Consider the following 22,859-nt stretch of genomic DNA (forward strand, 5'->3'; position numbering starts at 1 on the left):
TATAGTATAACACCAATTACATAAAGTGTAAAATATACATAACAATGCAAAATATTATTTATGGATTTATACTATGTAGTAATAACAAACAATATAATTGAGGAAAGTAACCATGAATTTCAGGTGATCATGGTCACCTCTAGGAAGGAAAAAATAGAAAAAGAACAGGAGGTATAGATTAAGAGCTTTAATTGTATCAATAAGTTCTTATTTCCTTAAAAAAAAAAAAAAAGCAAAATGACAGGTAGAAGCCAAAGAAACTATCTTTAAAATGGATTTTGTAAGATCAGAGGCCAAAGCAAAATTGTCTAAGGGCCCAGCTGACAAATTGCGACAACTTGGGAGACATTCGACCCATTAGTTCACAAAACTTGGGAGACATTCGACCCATTAGTTCACAAAATACCACATAGTACCTTGAACACAGTGGGAACTGAAAGAAGTAAACTGTAACTTGATACCTTGATACCTTGAAGTAGTGCAGTTGGGGGAAAAAAATGCATGGATTTTACCCTAGTCAGGGATGTAGCATTCCCACAAAGGTTTTCAGCAGCCAAGGTAGTGGGATGACACCTCTCAAACTGCTTTTGAGGTAAGTAAGAATATAACAGGAAGACAGATGAAGGAACATGAGCAGACTTGCCTCTAAACATACAAAACATCCTGAAAGACTCCAAGGGTGAAAATGGGGTGAGGTTTTGAATGAGGTGGGAGTATAGAGAATCTTATTCTAGCAGGTCAGATCAAGAAATCAGTGATTTAATTTGCCTTATAGGTTGGTGGGTGAGGCCTAGGGAAATATAAGTTATACTTAAAAATAGAAAAACCTGGATTAGTTAACATAAAGAAAAATGAGGTTTGACCAAATGCAAATGATAACATCAGGACCTTTTGAATTTTAATTATAATTGGTGGAGAGGGTTTGAAAGGAGAAAAACAAAGGGCCTCAAACTAAAAGAAAGGTTAACATGGAGATAAAAGTGAGGCAGAAAGTGTTGCTGGAGAAACAGAAGACCAATTTTGTTGAAGATTATTTTCTTTTCTCTTCAGCTTTGCAAGAACCCAGTGGAAGCTGCTTACAGTGGTACTTTACATCTAGTTGACAACTTAGTGAAAGTTATAGTAAAGCTCATTTTACCATGGCCCATGATGAACACTGGCCTCCTTCAGTTACTCTGGAATACCCAGATTCTCTGAAAACTGAGCCCTAAAGTAAGCACAACTGGCTAAAAAAACATTTACTAGTGTTATATATGACATACCAATGAGGAGACCAAATTCCTTGGAGGAACCAGAGAGCTTGTGGTAATGTTCCAGACAGATTATGTTTCTTGGTTGTAGCATTTGGTTAAATGGAAGAAATTAAAAAACAAAAGACATAAAGATACAGAAAGAACAGTTTAAGCTCCATTAAATTTTTGTCAGCCAGTCTTTGGGAACAAATTACATAGTCCTTTTCCTATAACTTCTTCCAGGAAAATAAAAAATATGAGATTTTATAGGTTTTTTTAATCACCTGCAACCCTACATGCATGAAATAGTCACTTTTTCATATATTAAATAGAAAATTAAGCCAACCAGATTTTATTTATAAGTTGAAATACCAGCATCCCCTGAAAGTAGGCATACATGTGTTTTAAAGACACTACTCACCTTTACTTGTCAACCTATCAGGTGAAAATTAAATATCAAAATTGGCCCAGGAGGTGGGTTCAAGATGGTGGCCTACAAAGATCCTGAAGTCATCTTCTCCCAAAGACACAACAAATCTGCAACTACATATGGAATAATTCCCTCTGAATAGGACATGAAAATTAGATGAACAGAGTCTCCACAACAAAGGGTAAAACGGTATCATTGAGATAGGTAGGAAAAATTGAGATATGGTCATGCTGAGGAAAAAACCATATCCCAGCCTTGGTGATCCACAGTCAGGAAGGATCACAAAGGTAAGATTATTTTCCCTGAGAAGAAAGAGATTTGAACTCCACATCAGGCATCCCAACCCTTAGATCTTGCACAGAAGAGATGAGCTTCCAAAACACCTGGCTTTGAAGATCAATGGGAAATCCAGGAAAACTATTAAAACTACAGGGAATGGGAAACTCACTCTTAAAGGGCTTGCACACAGACTTGACCCCAAAACCAGCACAAAAGCATTAGATTGAAAATTGCATGGACCATAGGTAAAGGAGATCCACTTACTAACTTTGAAGTATCTGCTGGAGAGGCAGGGACCAGTTGGAATGCTCTCTCTGGGGACTGAGACACTGACAGGAGCCACCTTGTTAATGTCAGCACAGGTGGCATTTTGGAAATCTCCATCTAACATATTAGCCCCAGTGGGCACACCTGCAGAGAGTCTTGCTCACCCCTGCAACCTAGCCAGGACTTACAGCTGATTGGGCAATAACCACATCCACCAGCACCTGGCAGCATCCATGGCCAGGCCCCATAGCAGTTCTGAGGTCCAGCTCTGCCCACCAATGCCCAGCAGCTGTCATGGCTGGGTTCCAGAGCCATTCCAGGGGCTATCCAGTGCACTGCAGCAGCAGCTTCAGCCTTACCACAACAGGAGAGTGTATGCAGCCCACATAGGAGACATCACTTGAGCATCTGGCTCTGGTGGATAGTTGGGAGTGCACTTCTGAGCCTCACAGGACATATCCTACATAAGTGTACTCCTTTAAGACTGGGAGAGGCAGCAGATTTACTCAGTACATAAAAACAAAAACAGAGAATTAGGCAAAATGAGGAGACACAGAAATATGTTCCTATCAAAACAACAAGACAAAACCTCAGAAAATGATCTAAAGAAAACATAGATAAGCAATCTACCTGGTAAAATGCTAAAAGTAATTGGTCATAAAGATGTTCACTGAACTTAGGAAATGAATGGAGCACACAGTGAGAACTTCAACAAAGAGACAGAAAATATAAGAAAATGCCAAACAAGTTATAATTGAACTGAAAAATACACCAGAGGAATTCAACAGCAGATGGGATGAAGTAGAGGAATGAATCAATGAGCTGGAAGACAAAGCAATGGAACTCACCCAGACAGAGCAGCAAAACAAAAACAGAATTTAAAATAGGGAAGATACTTTAAGGGACTTTTGGTACAACATCAAACAGAATAACATTCACATTATAGGGGGTCCCTGAAGGACAAGAGAGAAGAAAAATTATTTGAAGATATAGTGGCTGAAAACTTCCTTAATCTGTAAAAGAAACAGATATTCAGGCCCAAGAAGCCCAGAGTGTTTCAAATGTGATGAACTCAAAGAGACACACACCAAGACACATTATAATTAAAATGGTAAAAATGAAGTATAAAGAGACAATCCTAAAAGCAGCAAGAGAAAAACAATTTGTTATATACACAGGAAACCCTGTAAGGCTATCAGCAGATTTTTCAGCAGAAAGCTTACAGGCCAGAGACAGTAACATGACATATTCAAAGTGCTAAAAGGAAAAAAGCATCTTTCAAATCAAGAATTCTCTACCCAACAATGTTATCACTCATAACTGAAGGAAAGTTTAAAAGTTTCTCAGACAAACAAAAGCTAAGGGAGTTCACCACCACTATATTGGCCCGACAATGTTAAAAGGGGCTCTTTAAGCTGAAAGAAATGGTACTAATTAATAATAAGAAAATGTATGAAAGTAAAAATCTCACTGGAAAAGGTAAATATATAATAAAGGTAGTGTATCAATCACTTATAAAGCAGGCATACAAGTTAAAGACAAAACTAGTAAAATTAACTAAAATTACAAGAATTAGCTAAGAGGTACATAAACTAAAAAGATGTAAAGTGTATCATCAAAAGTATAATAGGGGGGAAAATAAAGCTTTGGAATGTATTCAAATTTAAGTTGCTATAAACTACTTACATAAGATGTTATATGTGAGCCTCATGGTTGACTACAGGGAAAAATCTTATAGTAAATACTCAAAAAGAAATGAAAAAGGAATCTAAACATAACACTGCAGAAAGCTACCAAGACACAAGGGAAGAGAGCAAGAGAAGCAGAAAGAAACAGAGAGGTACCACAAAACAACCAGAAAACAGTGAACAAATTTGCAATAAGTACATACCTCTCAATAATTACTCTAAATGTAAGTGGACAAAATTCTCCAATCAAAAGACACAGAATGGATGAATAGATTTAAAAAAATCTATATGCTGCCTACAAGAGACTCACTTCAGAAGTGGGGACACACAGACTGAAAGTGAAGGGTTAGAAAAAGATATTCCATGCAAACACAAATAAAAGAAAGCTACAGTAGTTATACACATATCAGACAAAATAGACTTTAAAGACTATAATAAAAAACAAAAGCATTACATAATGATAAAATGGTCAATAAGCAAGAAGATATAACATTTATAAATATATATGCTGCCAACATAGGAGTACCAACATATATAAAGCAGATATTAATAGACCTAAAGGGTCCATTACAATAATAGTAGGAGACTTTAACACCACACTTACATCAATAGATTGACCATCCAGACAGAAAATCAATAAGGAAAGAGCAGACTAAAATAACACATTATCAGATGCACTTAATAGATATATATATAGATATAGAACATTACATCCAAAAGCAGAAGAATGCACATTTTTCATGGGTGCACATGGAACATTCTCCAGGATAGATCACATGTTAGGTCACAAAACAAGTCTCAATAATTTCAAGAAAATTAAAGTCACATCAAGCATCTTTTCCAACCACAATGGTATGAAACTAGAAATCGATCACAAGGGAAAGAATTGGAAAAACCACAAAAACATGGAGATTAGACAACACGCTACTGAATAACCAGTGAGTCAAAGAAATCAAAGAAGAAATTTAAAAAATACCTATAGAGAAATGAAAACAGAAATACAACATACCAAAATTTAAGGAATGCAGCAAAGTGGTTCTGAGAGGGAAGTTCATAGCAATACAGGCTACCTCAAGAAAGAAGCAAACAAATAATTTCCAAATAAATGATCTGACTTTATACACCTAGAGGAACTGGAAAAAGAACAAAGACCAAAATTAGTAGAAGGAAGAAAATAATAAATGTCAGAGAGGAATAAGTGAAATAGAGGCCAAAACTACAATAGAAAAGATCAATAAAACTAAGTCAAGAAAAGAAGAGAGGGCTCAAATAAAATCAGAAATAAAAGAGAAGTTACAACTGATACCACAGAATAGACTACTATGAACAGTTATATGCTAACAAATTGCACAACCTAGAAGAAATAGATAAATTTCCAGAAACATATGGTCTTCCAGGACTGGACCATGAAGGAATAGAAAATCTAAATTGACCGATTACTAATCAGGAGATTGAAATGGTAATCAAAAGGCACACAAGAAACAAAAGACCAGAACCAGAATTTTCACTGGCAAATTCTACAAAACATTCAAAGAAGATTTAAGAACTATCCTCAAACTCTTCCAAAAAATTGAAGATGAGGGAAAACTTCCAAACACATTTTACAAAGCCAGCATTACCCTATTACCAAAAGCAGACAAGGACAACACAGAAAAGAAAATTATAGACCAATATTCTTGACAAGCATTGATGCAAAAATCCTCAATAAAATATTAGCAAACTGAATTCAATACATTAAAAGGATCATACACCATGAATAACTGGAATTTATTCCACAGATGCAAGGATGGTTCAACATTTGCAAACCAATCAAATGTGATACATGACATTAACAAAACGAAGAATGAAAATTATACTATTATCTCAATAGATACAGAGAAAACTTTTGACAAAATTTATCAGCTATTTATGATAAAAACTCTCAACAAAATGGGTATAGAAGGACCATAACTCAACATAATAAAGGCCATATATGACAAACCCACAGATAACATCACATTCAACAGCAAAAAGCTGAAAGCTTTTCCTTTTAAGATCAGGGACAAGACAAAAATTCCCACTCTTGCCACTGTTATTCAAAATAGTATTGGAAGTCCTAGTCGCAGCAATTAGGCTAGAAATAAAAGACATCCAAATCAGAAAAGAAGAAACAAAGCTGTCACTATTTGCAGATGACACGATACCATATATAGAAAAACCTTAAAAACTTCACCCAAAACTTGTTAGGACTAATGAATTCAGGAAAGTTGCAGGATACACAATCAATATACAGAAATCTGTAGGGTTTCTGTACATTAATAATGAACTAACAGAAAGAGAAATTAAGAAAATAATCCCCCGTACAATTGCAACAAAAAGAATAGAATATCTAGGAATAAATTTAACCAAGGAGATGAAAGACTTGTATATTAAAAACTATTAAACACTGATGAAAGAAATTAAAGAAGATATCAGAAAATGCAAAGATATTCTGTGCTCATGGATAAGAAAAATTAATATTGCTAAAATGTCCAAACTACCCAAAGCAATATCTATCAAAATGCCAATGGCATATTTCACAGAACTAGAACAAACAATTCTAAAATTTGTATGAAAACATAAAGGACTCCAAATAGCCAAAACAATCTTGAGAAAGAAGAACAAAACCAGAGGTATCAAGCTCCTGGATTTCAAATCATACTACAAAGCTATAGCAATCAAAACAATATAGTACTGACCCAATAGCAGACATATAGATCCATGGAACAGAATTGAGAGTCCCAAAATAAAACAACACACATGGACAACTAATATGGACAATTAATCTACACAAAGGAGAAATGAACATACAATGGAGAAAGGACAGTCTCTTCAATAAATAGTGCTGGGAAAACTGGACAGCTACATGCAAAAGAATGAAAGTAGACTGCTATCTCACACCATACACAAACATTAACTCAAAGTGGATTAAAACCTTGAATGTAAGACCAGAAACAATCAAATTCCTAAAAGAAAACATAAGTGGTAACTTCAATGACATCAGTTTTAGTTATGTTTTTGTGGATCTGACTCCAAAGGCAAGGGGGCAAAAGCCAAAATAAACAAACAAGATTACATCGAAATAGAAGACTTTTGTTGAGTGAAGGAAACCATCATCAAAATGAAAAGGCAATCATAAATAGATCTACAGTGAATATTGTGGTACATGACTCTTTTTGATAGCCAAGATATGGAAGCAACCTAAGTGTCCATTGACAGATGAATGGATAAAGAAGATGTGGCACATATATACAATGGAATATTACTCAGCCATACAAATAAATGAAATTTAGTTATTTGTAGTGAAGTGGATGGACGTAGAGTCTGTCATATAGAGTGAAGTTAAGTCAGAAAGAGAAAAACAAATACCATATGCTAACACATGTATATGGAATCTAAGAGAAAAAAAGGTTCTGAAGAACCTAGGGGTCCGACAGGAATAAAGACGCAGACTTAGAGAATGGACTTGAGGACATGGTGGGTGGAAGAGTAAGCTAGTATGAAGTGAGAGAGTGGCATGGACACATATACACTACAAAATGTAAAATAGACAGTTAGTGGGAAGCAGCCACATAGCACAGGGAGATCAGCTCGGTGCTTTGTGATCACCTAGAGGGGTGGGATAGGGAGGATGGGAGGGAGATGCAAGAGGGAAGAGATATGGGAACATATGTATATGTATAACTGATTCACTTTGATATAAAGCAGAAACTAACACACCATTGTAAAGCAATTATACTCCAATAAAGATGTAAAAAAAAAAATGAAAAGGCAACCTACTGAATGCAAGAAGATATTTGCAAATCATGTATTCAATAAGGTGGTAATATCAAAAATATATGAAGGCTTCATACAATTCAACAAAAATCCCAAAACAACCTGATTTTAAAATGGACAGAGGATGTGAAAAGACATTTTTCCCAAAGAAGCCATAGAGATGGCCAACAGGCACATGAAAAGTTCAACATTCCTCTCGGGGAAGTGCAAATCAAAACTTTAATGAGGTGTCACCTCACACCTGTTAGAATGGCTGTTCTAAAAAAGTCAAGGAATAACAAGTGTTGGAGAGGATGTGGAGGAAATGGAACACTTGTACACTGTTTATGGGACTTTAAACTGGTACAGCCACTATGGAAAACAATACCAAGATTCCTCAAAAAATTAAAAATAAAAATACCATATGACCAAGCTATTTCACTTCTGGGTATTTATCCAAAGAACATGAAAACAATAATTCAAAAAGATATATACACCTATGTTCATTGCAGCATTATTTACAATAGCCAAGATATGGAAACAACCTAAGTGTCCATCAATGGATGAATGGATAAAGAAGATGTGGTATATATATACATATATATATATATATATATATATATATATATATATGTATATATATACACACACACACACAATGAAATACTACTCAGCTATATAGAAGAATGAAATTCTGACATTTGTGACAACATGGATGAACCTTGAAGATATTATGGTAGTGAAATAAGACAGAGAAAGATAAGTATTGATTACTATATGATTTTACTCCTATGTGGAGTCTAAAAACAAAACAAAACAAACTTCACAAATAAAATAAAACAAAACAAAAAACAAACTCATAGATACAGAGAATGGATTAGTGGTTGCCAGAGGGGAAAAGGGTTGGAGGGTGGGCAAAGTGGGTGATACGGGTCAACTGTATGGTGATGGATGGTAACCAGACTTGTGGTGATGATGACCCTGTAATGTGTATAGGTGTTGAACTATAACACTGTTCACCTGAAACATATATAACTAAAAATTCGGCCTGGACACTCAACATTAAAGCTCTTTTTAGAATGTAACAGAAGCTAGCAAAGTTAACATGTTCAAAATGTAACTCTAATCTCCCATCCCTCACAATGCTTCCTCTCAGTATTCCACCTATAAGTGGCACTACTACCTTCCCTATTTCTTGAGGAAGAACCCTGGGAGACTTTTTTGAGCATTTCCTTTCATAAAACCTATTAAAAAAACACTAGCAGGTTTAATATTTTCTTCCTTTTAAATATTAAGTCCATCTACTTTTGCCCAACTTCATAGCACCTACCCCTTTGCCACGAGTTCTCTCTTGCAGAACTACCAGGTCTGGAGAGATTTCACTCTTGGAGAAAATTCCGGTCATGCAAGAGGTAATTGATCCTTTCAGGAAATTCACACTCTGTCTCCTAAACAAACCCCTAAATTGAGAACTGGGTCTTAGGGACAGGCATGGCTTCACCCTTAGAATCGGTACCAATGACAATTCTGAGGCTTGGGCCACTTGAATCTGAACCCATGACTCTCCTGCTGAGCCAAGACTCAAGGGAACTGAACTGGCCCATGTCGGGGGTGATAGCCACTGTATACTGACCTCTTTGAAGGAAAGATTGCCCAATTTAGAATTTAGGACTCCCACAAATAATGATCAGATGATGAGCTTACTACAATCAAAGACTACATATACTCAAGAAGACAAGCACTGTATATCTCAAAGACATTTAAAAAGGTAATAAAGGAGAAAAAGTCAAAGAGGTAATATATGTAAAGCATTTAGCACAATGTCTGAAATGCAGTGGGGGCTCCTTACTAGAAGCTCTATTTGGATCTCACTTCTTCCTTTCTTCTCTGAACCAGTGCTCTCAGCACTGGTTCTCCAGCTACTGTCATCCTGAGCTATGCACTGATCATATAAGTTACCTCACTCTGAGCAGGCAGTCCACAGTTTCATGGTTCGGGGTTCATGGCAAAAGATGCATGGAGGTAATATAGTAGTTTCCTACTGCTGCTGTAACAAATTACCCAAAATTTAATAGCTTAAAACAATGCAAATTTATTCTCTTAACACTTCATGTGGTCAGAAGTCTGAAATGAGTCTTAGGGGCTAAAATCAAGATGTTAGCAGGGCTGCATTCCTTCTCGAGGCTCTAGGGGAGATCTGATTCCTTGCCTTTTCTAGATTCTAGATACTGCCAGGATTTCTTGTCTCATGGCCCCTTCTATCTTTAAAGCCAGCAGCTTAGCATCTTTTTTCTTTCTGCTCTTCTGCTTCCCTCTTATAAGGAACCTTGTGATTATATCAGGCCCACCTGGATAATTCAGAATAACCTTCCCATCTCAGGATCATTAATTTACTTGCTTCTGCAAAGTCCCAGTAAAGTAACAAATTCAATGGTTCTGAGGATTAGGACATGGGTATCTTTGGGGGCCGTTATTCAGCCCACCACAGTTAGGGAGCAGAGAGGAGCTTCTCAAAGATTCATTGAATAGTGGCAGAGATTGGTGGTGGTGGTGGTGGTGGTGGTGGTGGAGGAAAGTGGCTAAATGGGGAAAAGAGATGAATTTCAGCCCTGGGCATGATGGGCTTGGCACATTTAGGGAAGGAGAGTCAGGGAAATTAGCTTCATCTTGAGCTTAAAATGATCCAGGGATTTTGCTTTCTAAAATGCAGGTATAATTGTGTGTGTTTTGGGTGTGTTGGGGGCGGGGATAGGGGTGCTTGAAATAATATGATAAAGTAATAGTTTCATTACTACTGTAAAAAGTATTGTTCTTTGGATATTTTTTAATCGACTGTGGTTGATATAGCAGAAAGGAGTAGATTTTTCTACATTGCTATTTCGTCTGGTGATCTTACTGGATTTTCTAAGTTCTACTTGGTCACCCATTGATTCTATCAGATTTTCTAGGCAGATAACATATCATATATTATTTTGAAGAAAATATCAGTGCTGATATTTGAAGAAAATATCAATAAGAGACACATAAGAGGAAGTGGTTAAGGAGAGCTGAAAATGTATGTTTTGGCAAAATGATTATCAATAAAGTCATTTATGTGCACTGTTCACCTTTAATTCCCCTGCGGCACAATAGCACGAAGGTAAGTCAGATTGATTTTAATGTGAGTTTTATTTTATAAGGGCTGTTAAGTCTACACAGCTTTCCTTAATCATCATGGTTGGTGTTTTGTGGCATGTTCATCCCCTCACAGTTTAAGGAAAAAGTAAAGGGAACACTTTTCTTTTTCAACACTTTGGCTTCAGGTTGCCCCTTGTTACTTTTACTACTAATGGGAGAAACTCCAATTTCTTAGTAGTTAATTTAAACACTAACTTTTTTTTTAAAACATCTTTATTGGAGTATAATTGCTTTACAATTGTGAGTTAGTTTCTGCTTTATAACAAAGTGAATCAGCTATACATAAACATGTATCTCCATATCTCCTCCCTCTTGCTTCTCCCTCCCACCCTCCTATCCCACCCCTCTAGATGGTCACAAAGCACTGAGCTGATCTCCCTGTGCTATGCAGCTGCTTCCCACTAGCTATCTATTTTACATTTGGTAATGTATATATGTCCATGCCACTCTCTCACTTTGTCCCAGCTTACCCTTCCCCCTCCCCATAAACACTAACTTTTACCCATATCTTTCCCGCTCCTGGTGGAGTGCCACACACAGGAGCACAGCACAATAAATATTTCTGTTCATGCAGGTGATGAATGTTGTCAAGTGTTCCATCTGTTAATCATTTAAGAAGTGTAGACTTACATACTTGCGAGGCATAGCTATGAAAATGTTACTTCTTTAACTAAAAAGTTATCTACTTGATCTTTCTGCTAAAAGATCAGCACTAACTGAATGATTTGCCCTCACTCTGATCTCTTCCTGCCTCCAGATGATATGCTCGTTCTCCTGCCTCCAGTATGTTGGTTAATGTTGCCACCAAAGCCCAGGGTCAGAGTCTAAGCCCACAGGCCTGGACTTCTCACATTCTCCCTCCCTTTCCTTAAGCTTCCTCATGTGAATGCTGTCCATTTTATCTCCACAACACCTCTGGCATTCCTCCCTTCCACTTCCTTTTCATTGCCACTGCCTCTCACCTGCTGACATAAAATTGCATCCTACCTGGCCTCACTGCCTGAGCCTCTCTCCCCTCCAATCCAGCTCAAGTCCTCCTGTGAGAATAATGGCCCTGAAGCCTAGTACCAATCAGCTCACTCCTGGTCTGTTAAATTGCAGCAGCTTCCCAATACTTTGCATAAAACGTGAATAGCACAGCCTGGCATTCAAGGGCTGCAAATTTATTTTTCTAGTCTTGTATCTTGCTAGTTCCCTTCATATTGTTTATGTTTCAGTCAAAGAGGATTATATGTTATTCCCAAGTTGATTCTGTGTCTCTCTCCACCTTCAGGCTTTGCCACGTGCAGCTCTTTCATGTGAAACACCCAGCTTCTCAGCCCAAACACACATATCCACTTGTGAAAATCCAACCTATTATTCAAAGTGCATCTCAGATGATAAGTATTTCCTTAATGAAGACTTTCATGAAATTCATACTCTCCCAAGTTTTTTGGCTGCATTGGGTCTTTGTTGCTGCGCGTGGGCTTTCTCTAGTTGCAGTGAGCGGGAGCTGCTCTTCATTGCGGTGCCCGTGCTTCTCATTGCGGTGGCTTCTCTTGTGGAGCACGGGCTCTAGGCGTGTGGGCTTCATTAGTTGTGGTGCGTGGGCTCTAGAGCGCAGGCTCAGTAGTTGAGACGCACTGGCTTAGTTGCTCCGCGGCATGTGGGATCTTCCTGGACTAGGGCTCAAACCCATGTCCCCTGCATTGGCAGGTGAATTCTTAACCACTGCATCACCAGGGAAGCCCTGTTTTGTATCTTTCTTATGACACTTCTCATATTCAAACCTTGGTTACATTTATGTGTATACTTGTCTCTCCACTAGATGATAGGATGGCTAGGAATCTTCCACTATCCTTAACAGATCCTCAATAAATATTTGTCAGATGTTGGATGGATAAACAAGGAAGTTGAGTTTGTTCATTTATTTCCATGGGATGTGTGTGATGCTGGGAACAAGCAATGTCAGGCCACCAGAATATGTGCCTGGAGCTGGAATGACAGCATTTTCAATTGAGGGAGACTGTTGTAATATACACTAAGCTAAGAATCATCTCGTCTCAGGAAAATTGGCCAGAATTTTAGCACTCCATTTTCAGGAAAGGGATACTGTTTCTTTACCTAAGACTTGGTCTAATCTTAGTACCAGAAACCTGAAACCTCCTAACTGGAGAATAAATGTTTCAATTTTTAATATGTCATAAATTGTGACAGAGGTGAAAGTATCATATTAGCCTGAATATTGGCCACCCCACTGTGCCAGCCAAGGGGTATGTGGTGACAGAGCAGCTAGAGAAGGCTGGGGAGGGTGGGTCCTCAGCTTCTGGTCATGGTACTGGCAGCAACAGCTGCTACTTGGCTCTGAAGGCAGCCTTCTGCCCTCCCTCTTTGGCTAAGAGGTGGATGAGAAAAGTCACAACAGCTAAGAGATCAAAGAAGTGATGGGGAGGTGGGTGTACAGATGGGGCAGGGGCTCCAGGAAGATTCTAGCCTCAGAAGTGCAGCTGAGCTGCATGAAGCAGGATGATTCGTTAGATCGTCTTCAGCCTATGCAATGGTGACGATCTCTAAATTGAGTCATAATATCTGCTTGACAGACTATATTGCATCTGTTATGAAAAAGAATAACTTCTACATTCCAGAAACAGAGGATTATCTGGGGTGTAAACTTACAGGTGCCTCATTTTGTAGCAATGTGAAAAAATTAAAGGCACATAAATCTAGAAATAGATAGCTTCGGCTCCACCATAATGGATGATGAAAAGTGAGATTAAATGATTCTGAAACTTTACCTGACATGATAAACCTCTATCACTTAAGAAAGTGAACCCTGGGGCTTCCCTGGTGGTGCAGTGGTTGAGCGTCCGCCTGCCGATGCAGGGGACACGGGTTTGTGTCCTGGTCCGGGAAGATCCCACATGCCGTGGAGCGGCTGGGCCCGTGAGCCATGGCCGTTGAGCCTGTGCTCCTCAACGGGAGAGGCCACAACAGTGAGAGGCCCGCGTACTGCAACAAAAAGAAAGTGAACCCTGCTCAGTTGGACACAGCCTCCCTAATATTATTATGGTAAAAGGAATTTTTTACATTGCAGGTCGGGGAAGCCAAATATGGTCTTCATATCACAGTGTCCTGCACCCATCCATACACAGGATATTACTTTAAGATTAGCATTTGCAAGAATTGGTAAATCACTTAATAGACTTTGTGTGGGTTTTATTCTAGATAAATATATAAAGGGTTGATCCACTTTTAATATTTAAAACATTTTCTCCTTTTCACCTTCAGTATAGCCTGGACTTGTTAATTTGTTTTTAAGTTCATGGAGAACAACTGTGGCCATAATCTCTTAACACACAGATGAAGAAGAAACAAAAAATTGGGAAAGATGAAAATCTGATTTCAAATCCATGACCCCCTCTCCTTGTCAATGCCTTGCTGGCAAGATTCAACCAGTTGATGAGAAATGTATGTGGGTCTCCAAAATACAAAGTCTTAAGAACACACACAAACGTGGGCATCAGTGTTTACAGAACTGGGGAAGGCAGTGGCTTCTGGCTGGAAACAGGCGTGATGTACTAGGGTGAAAAACTCAGAAACTTTGGCTCCCAGAGTGCAGACAACCAGTTAAGCCCAGTGGATCCCCCTTGGTCTTTGGAGAAAATTTGATCAGCCAGTTTCCAGTGTGCAGCCTGCTTCTTGGAGATCAACTCTAGAAGCTCTGGGGAAGAACTGCAACTTTGTGCAGAATTTGCAAATACACAGAGTTGAGGAGGGGAGAAGCCCACCATTCCCTTTCTCACGAAACACAAAGAGGTGTTTTTTGCCTTTTGCATCCAAAAGAAGAGTTTTTAGACTCTGCTCACCAATAGGCAATAGTGTGTGAAAAGACTATGTGACCATTGTGTAGGAAAATGAAATTCAAAGCAATGAGAAACCAACAGAATGGGGGGTAAAATGCAAAGCATTGATAATATTTCTTATGGAAGCATAAAGTGGTACAGTCATTAGTTTGTATACTCATTTGAATTATAAATGGATATAGACTTGGGTCCCTGAATCTCATGTTTAGAACTCTATGCTACTGAAGAATTGACCAAAATAATTTGAAGTATAAGGACACTAATTGAATCAGAGTTTGTGAGAGAAGGCATTTCAAAGTAGCCTAAAGACTGAAATAATGTTCCTAGGCAACCGTGCTTGTAATATTTTAAGTGTAAAAAGTGAATTGCATATATGTCCATGCCACTCTCTCCAAACGTAAAGTAGATAGCTAGTGGGAAGCAGCCGCATAGCACGGGGGAGATCAACTCGGTGCTTTGTGACCACCTAGAGGGGTGGGTTAGGGAGGGTGGGAGGGAGGGAGATGCAAGAGGGAAGAGATATGGGAACATATGTATATGTATAACTGATTCACTTTGTTATAAAGCAGAAACTAACACACCATTGTAAAGCAATTATACTCCAATAAAGATGTAAAAATAAAAACGTGAATTGCAGAGCAACAGCATAATATGATCCTGATTTTGTATATAACACATGTTTTGCATGTATACATGCTTATGCATTCATTGAAGAGTGAGTGGAAAAACACCAACCTGGTAACATTTGTTACCTTGAAGGGAATATGATTGGAAAGAACAGGAGATGAAGGACTTAACTTTTACAGCTACTCACATTAGAAAATAAATAAAAACACAGAGTATTGGAGGGAAAAGAAGGCAGATTATTTGTGAATTGCATTTGCAATTAAAAAAATCCTTTCTATCTTTAGTTGTGGTACATAACTGCTTTAAGCATATGGAAGTATTTTTTCCATTTTATTTCTATAAAACAAACATAAATACCCTTTTGATGATTGTGTTTTATTCTAACTGAGGCAGTTGACATGCACAGTAAGCTCTTTTGGGTTTCCTTATAATTTTTTCAAGACTCACCCTCTGTCTTTCTTAAAATTTAAATATTTTTGAAAAAGAGAAACATGTTAGAAAACTCCAGATAGATATAATTATGTAATATCTGGAGGGGGAAGGGTAGTGTCCTATTCCTTAAAAGGTCTAATAGCTATGCATCAAACCAGGAAGTTCCAGGCTCGTCACCATCATGTCAATCTTACAACTTTCCCAACAAAGTCCTGCCTCCCAGAAACTAAATCTGACTTTCTCCTTGAGCCAGTACCAAGTCTCTGGACAGAGCTTTAATGGGAGGATTTGAGGTCATGGGTTTTCTCCAAGGAGGCTCAGAAAATGCTTCCCTTGCAGTTGGAGTTTGAAGGCTGCAGCTCAGTGGCAGACCAGGACAGCTAAGAATATTTTGAAGCAAGTAGCCACTTTTCTTCTCCTCTCACAGCCTTGTATGTACCCTGTTCTCTGTGCTCTTCCCTCTGAGGTTCTCCCCTGTTCCAATTAAACTGTACATCATAATTGCAAGGCCATCTCAGATACACTTTAAAATAACATGTTTACTTTGTGAAAGCTCTTACTTTAGGGAAACCAGAGGTCAAGATTGCAGCTTGTTGACACATTTGTGAAATGGCTTTGCCGTCCTACTTCCTTGTTCACTTCCACTTTATCTGTCATGGTATTCTCTCTTTTCCAAGTTTATGGTTTTCTAATACTACCTCTTGTCTATCCTACTTTGGACATTGGACTGCCTAGGACACATCTCTCTACCTTCCAACACTGTATCCAAGTTTGTCTAACTTTAGCAAGTTAACCATCTTGAAATAAATTCACATCAGTGTGTTAATGGCAGAAAATGGTTTTATATGTTAACTTCTTTCAGTCACATCTGCATTTTATATAGTGATTTTAAACTCAAGTGAAAGAATATATTTTCAACAACATTTTCATGGACTAGCACAGGCTAGCAAAGGAGAGATCTTTGGCCACAGCCGCTTCTCAGGGTCCCTCACATTGTAATAGGTACCCCAATTTGAGATGCTGCAAAGGTTGTACTTGACAGGAAACAAGTGAACAATGCTCTTTTTAAAAAACATACTCTCAGCCTCTACCTGAAGAGGAAATGAATGGGCACCCTGGCACTGTGATGAATTGATCTCAACGTCCTCCATTCACCCTCCACCCATTACTCATGTTATTATGTTCCTTACTGATTGGAAGTTATGTTTACTTGTGTGATCCCTGCATGTTCTTTGAATAGCCCCCAACTATTATGACTTTATTACCATCTTTAGCATCGATCTACAGGCTCTGGACCAATCCCACGTGTAGGTAGAGGAAGTTTAAAGGAGATTTAAATTATCCCTCCAGTTTCAATGACACTTGGGGCTGGGAGCTGATTCTGTGGCTTAGTCCTATCTTGCCTAAGGCCTGAACCTAAATCACAATTTGTATGAAGAGCTCTATTTTTTTCCCTAAACTTCAGACTCTGACTTGATAATGGGTCAGGTGCCCCAGGCCTTCTAGATTTGTCATTTTTAATCCTTTTTGGTCATGAACTCCTTTGAGATTCTGATAAAAGTCCTATCTATGTCTGCACATATTCTCAGACTCACATACCCTCCTCAATTTCAAATACAGTTTTAGGGTTTTTTTGAACTCTAAGGCCCACCTAGGAATGGGATCCCCAAATCTTGTAGGGTTTTGTATCACATATAGTGCACCTAAGCAGAAATCAGCTCAGCTGAAGTGGTACCCTAAAACACATGCTACTGATCTCATCTGCCCTTGGGGCACCAAAATCTTGTGAGCAATAGTCAGGTAGAGTCCACCCAGGACAAATATTTGTCTAAAGTAATACACAGAGAGGCTCTTTGACTTATAACTTTATGAGAAAAATAAAACTATTTGCTGAGCATGAGTGAGCATTACAGAAGGAGAACAATACAGAGTTTACTATATTGATAAGACCTTAATTGCATAGAGTGAATTACAGAGTAGCAAAATTCTGATATGTACTTTCAGTTCTGCACTAAGGAATTTTTGAACTCCTATATTCACAGTGGCTAAAAGAATTGTGACCTGTGTTCTACAGACTAATATAAGCTCAACCATGAAATATTTGTTAAATGCTGACTGTGTGTCAGGCCCCAAGCTAGGTTTTATAGATAAAAATATGAGTGAGGAGCTCAAATATAGTACAGGAGAAAGATGTGTAAATAAATAATAGTAAAAGTACTGCTACTTTCTAAGTGTAGGCACTGTGTTAATGGTGTCACATATATTACTTCACCAAATCTTCAAAACAATTCTAGAGTCTGGCTTATTATTACCCTCATTTTATAAATGAGGAAAAAAAAACATAGAGAAATTGAGTAAATGGACCATATACCATGGTGGAACTGAAATTCAGACCTGAGTCCAAGGAAGACCCAAGTTTTGGGGACCCTCTGAAATATGGAATACCCTTCATACCCATTAGTTGGCTATTATCAAAAGCCAAGCAAAACAAAACCAAAAGAACAGAAAATAACAAGTGTTGGCAATGATGTGGAGAAATTGGAACCTCTGTGCATTGTTTATGGGAATATAAAATGTGCAGCCACTGTAGAAAATGGTATGGTGGTTCCTAAAATATTAAATATAGAGCTACCATATGATCTAGCAATTCCACTTCTGGGTATAAACCTAAAAGAGTTGAAAGCAGGAACTTGAACAGATATTTGTACACCCATGTTCATAGCAGCTTTATTCACAATAGCCGAAAGGTAGAAACAACCCACATGTCTGTTGACAGATGAGTAGGTAAGCAAAACATAGTATATACGTACAATAGATTATTATTCATCCTTTAAAAGGAATGATACAACATAGGTGAACCTTGAAGACTATGCTAAGTGAAAAAAGCCAGACACAAAAGGACAAAGGAATAATACAAATATAATTCCACTAATAAGAGGTACATAGAATAGTCAAATTCACAGAGCTGGAAAGTACAATAGTGGTACCAGGGGCTGAGAGAAGAGCAACTGGGGAGTTACTGTTTAATGGATATGGAGTTTCAGGTTGAGAAGATGAAAAAGGTCTGGAGATGGATACAGTAGTGACAGTTGTACAATAATGCGATGTACTTAATGCCACAGAACTGTGCACTTAAAATGGTAAATTTAATTTTTTCACAAAAAAGAATACAAAATTAATAATAAAAATTAGTTACTAAGGTGAATATGTACTCAGGACAAAAAAAATCATAACAAACATTAAAAAATTTAGCAAATATCAAAACATCACAAAATCCAGAAAAATAATAGAGTATTTTATATTAAACTGCCTGATACAACTCTGTAATACCTTTTCTTTACATTTTTGTTTCATAACCTTCAGTTACCTCTTCATATGACAAAAAGTATATCATTTTCTATAGAGAGAATAGAAAGATAATTTAGTCTTCCAGACTGGTTGATTAAATTTTTTGGTTATTGATAATGGAATGCATAAAACTTCACACACATTTGAAGTTCTGCTTCACACTTGTGCCTTACAAGCAGGATTCTCATAAATTTAATTTTGTATTATTCCCATCAAAAAATATGATGTGGTTTTAGTTGTATATAAAGCACTATCAGATCTATTCCTAAGTGGAAAGAATTTCTGCCTTGACTAGGATGAGAACCAAATTCTCTGTCTACAATTTTATATATTTGGTGATTGAAATTTTTTTCCGACAGTCTGCTCTGTCTCTACATTTCACAGTCTCTCTTCCACAGTCTACCAATTTCCAGAGCTGGGAGCTGTTAGAACACTTTTGCATTTTGATAAGACTTTGGGCTCTGTATGTTTGTTTTGGCATAGTGGATGCTACCATAAGGGCTAGCAATAAATTATCAATATACAGAAATGACTGTGAACCACATAAATATATCACATTAAACCCAAACTAAAATTCAACATTCCCTCATCTGGATCTCAAAATACCTGCAGCCTCTCTAACAACATCTGACACAGGAAATCTGACGATAGTGAGATGTCAAAGTATAATTGTGGTTAAATATCTTTTGTAAATTTTATGTAAACATATGTCCACCTATAGACATTTCTAGGGCTTTTCCAGGATCTTGGAAGTGGGTTCAAGCAAGTGGAGTGCCCTGAAGCTTAAGCATCATATTTTCACATTAACACCACCTCTACCCAAGTCTCAACATTTTTGCTTCTCAAAACAATACTATTCCACCGCAGACAGTTATAAAGTAGTGAGGCAAAGGCAACAAGAGAAACCTAACTAGATGTTAAAGTCACACCAACAAAGGACACATAGAACAGCCTGGGTCAAGGAAGGCTTTGGAGGAATTCACCTACCTTGTGCTGACCTTTACTAGGATAGCACTGTTGTATTTCAAGACTTTCATCTCCACTTTCAGAAAATTAACACTAAGCACCTCTAATTCCACATCTTGCCCACCTGCCTTATCCTGCCCAATGGTGCCATAAAAGATCTGTTTACTCCTCTTTTTTTAAAGAAAGATTTATGTTTAGAACACATATTTACAACAAATTAAAAGATTAAAACAAATGTTGGCATGACAGAAGCAAAGAATAAAATAGGCAAAAGTTCCCAAGGCAAGAGCTCCATGCTTTCAATGGATTTATGTCTTTTCAAGAGGTATAAGATGCATGGTATTGAGGGGATGTTTGGATAAGATGGATGAACTGCAGCCAGGAACTCCAAGGTACAGTGGAGACTCCCGTACGATGACTGTATCCTGGCACCTGCTAGCCCAAACCGCAGAGACGGAAGGATGTATGTAGGTGAGCTACAGATCGTGAGCTTGATGCAACCCTAGAGGTAATATTCTAAAATAAGTATCAAATTGATTGTGTTAATCAGGTAGGGAATAGTCAATAAAATGACAATAGGGTTATTGATAATGAATAAGATACGTAAAGTATAAAAACATGCAGACTCCAATCATGCAATAAAGAGATAAATTTAGCCAAGTGATGAAGAATATTAGCCTGTAGAGGGAGTATCGACTAACAAATCAGACAATTAAAAGTTGTAAAAGAGATTAACGTTAAAAACTGGGGAAAGATACATATAATGTACAAGGTTGTACAAAATGGTGTGAGCTTGAAAAGTTCCATTGCCTCAAGGACACACCCACATGTTGACCTTTGGTTCATGAGGAGGACCCCTGGCCCTGGGTAATACCTAACTGTGTCCCTGCTCCTCTCTCAGATTCTTTTTTTTTGCTGTACACGGGCCTCTCACTGTTATGGCCTCTCCCATTGTGGAGCACAGGCTCTGGACGCGCAGGCTCAGCGGCCATGGCTCACAGGCCCAGCTGCTCAGCAGCATGTGGGATCTTACCGGACCGGGGCACGAACGCGTGTCCCCTGCATCGACAGGCGGAATCTCAACCACTGCACCACCAGGGAAGCCCTCAAATTCTTTAATTGACATTTCAACCTTGACCCTGATTTTCTGATACAGTAACCTCAGCCCAATGAGATCATATGTCTCTACTCTCTATTTTAGTCAGCAACTATGCAAAACAGTGAAAACAGTAAAGTTGAAATTAATAAAACCTACAGTATTAACATGTTTGTATTGAGTTTAGGAATACTTTAACCATTGGAATAATCTATGAAATATTATTTTTAAGGTGCTCAAAACAGTTAATAGAACTTGACATTTTAGAATATTATATATAAGAGCCATTTTATTTCAAAGGTATAAGAGAACTTTCTTAAGTTTCTACAGTGTTTAAACATTTAAGAGAACATAATTTACTAATGCATACATTTGATTTATTACTTTTACCAGAGTTACTTTAATTATTAGAAAAGTCTTCCCCCCACCCCTACCCTGGCCTTTAACTTGTCAAGTGTGTAAAAGACTAACATGTCAGGCATTTGAAATATTTGAGAGACTCCAATAAACTAAATTTATAATTCATATATTTTAAAATATTTAAAGCAACTTTTAGTTAACCAGGCCTATCAATTCCACTGTATGTTTAGGGGAATTAACATTAGATTGAATATTCATCAAGGATTAAGTATAATTTGTATTTTCCACCTAAAAATACAAAAGCTTTAGAAAAAGTAGTTTTTAAACTTGGCAGCTTTAATATATTAAATGGTAATTAAAGCCTATGTAGAACTATATTTTATAAGATTTAAAGATTCCTTTGGTGGTGGGGCACAACACACTGAAAGGCAGAACTTTCTGTTACTTACAGCTCCGAAGGAGGGAAGGCTGCCAGGCAGGGTGGCACAGTGGGTTGTACCTGGAGACAATGTAACAGCAAGCTTGAGCTGTAGGTGCAGGTAATGTATGACAAGCAGGGTGGGGTTAGCTAGGTTTCCCGGGCTCTCTATGGATTGGCTAATTTTAATAAGTTTGGTGGGCCCTGGGGCATGGGCTTGTCCCCTAGTTGTCTGGTACCTGGCCTGGTAGAGATTAGGATAAGTGTATAGTGGCCCCAGAGTGTGTGAGCCTGATAAGGAAAGTGGTTGATGTGTGGACTTAATCAGTTGTTCAAGAAGGGGAGCTGTCTAGTCTCTAGCCAGGGCCTCAAAACTGAGTCAAGACAGCACAATAAATTAAAAGTTTATTAAACTAAAATTTAAAATTTTGTCTATACCTATATATATCTCAGTTGAGCCCTTAATGTTTTGACATCAGTTTTCTTTTTTTTGAAATTGTAGCATTATTTTTAACTGCAAAACATCAAAAATAATCTGAATCCCATACTTGAGATGTTATATTATGAAGCTATACAAAAAAAGAGCATGATGTGTATGAATTATTAATTATTTGTGATTTTCAGCATATACTGTTGTTTTTCTTTTAAAAAGTAAAGTTAGCATGTTTTTTTTTTTTTTTTTGCAATAGGTGGGCCTCTCACTGTTGTGGCCTCTCCCGTTGCGGAGCACAGGCTCTGGAAGCGCAGGCTCAGTGGCCATGGCTCACGGGCTTAGCCGCTCTGCGGCATGTGGGATCCTTCCAGACCGGGACACGAACCCATGTCCCCTGAATTGGCAGGCGGACTCTCAACCACTGCGCCACCAGGGAAGCCGTAGCATGCTTTTTAATGTCAGAAATTAAGAGGAAATATGCATGTACGCA

General features: G+C 37.9%; 1 protein-coding gene across 3 annotated transcripts in view; it reads right to left on the reverse strand.

Moving 5' to 3' along the window:
- CA1 (carbonic anhydrase 1) overlaps positions 1 to 22,092 on the reverse strand; it is a 55,210-nt gene extending 33,118 nt beyond the window's left edge. For 2 of the 3 annotated variants that reach the window (XM_032610673.1, XM_032610675.1), the window contains exon 1: positions 21,968 to 22,092. The gene's annotated coding sequence lies outside the window, so the exon portion shown is untranslated. The remainder of the gene's footprint in view (positions 1 to 21,967) is intronic. The other variant, XM_032610674.1, reaches the window with a different exon arrangement.
- Between the last annotated feature and the right edge of the window lie 767 nt (positions 22,093 to 22,859).

Source organism: Phocoena sinus, chromosome 17 (genome assembly GCF_008692025.1).
Source record: "Phocoena sinus isolate mPhoSin1 chromosome 17, mPhoSin1.pri, whole genome shotgun sequence".
Lineage (NCBI taxonomy): Eukaryota > Metazoa > Chordata > Mammalia > Artiodactyla > Phocoenidae > Phocoena > Phocoena sinus.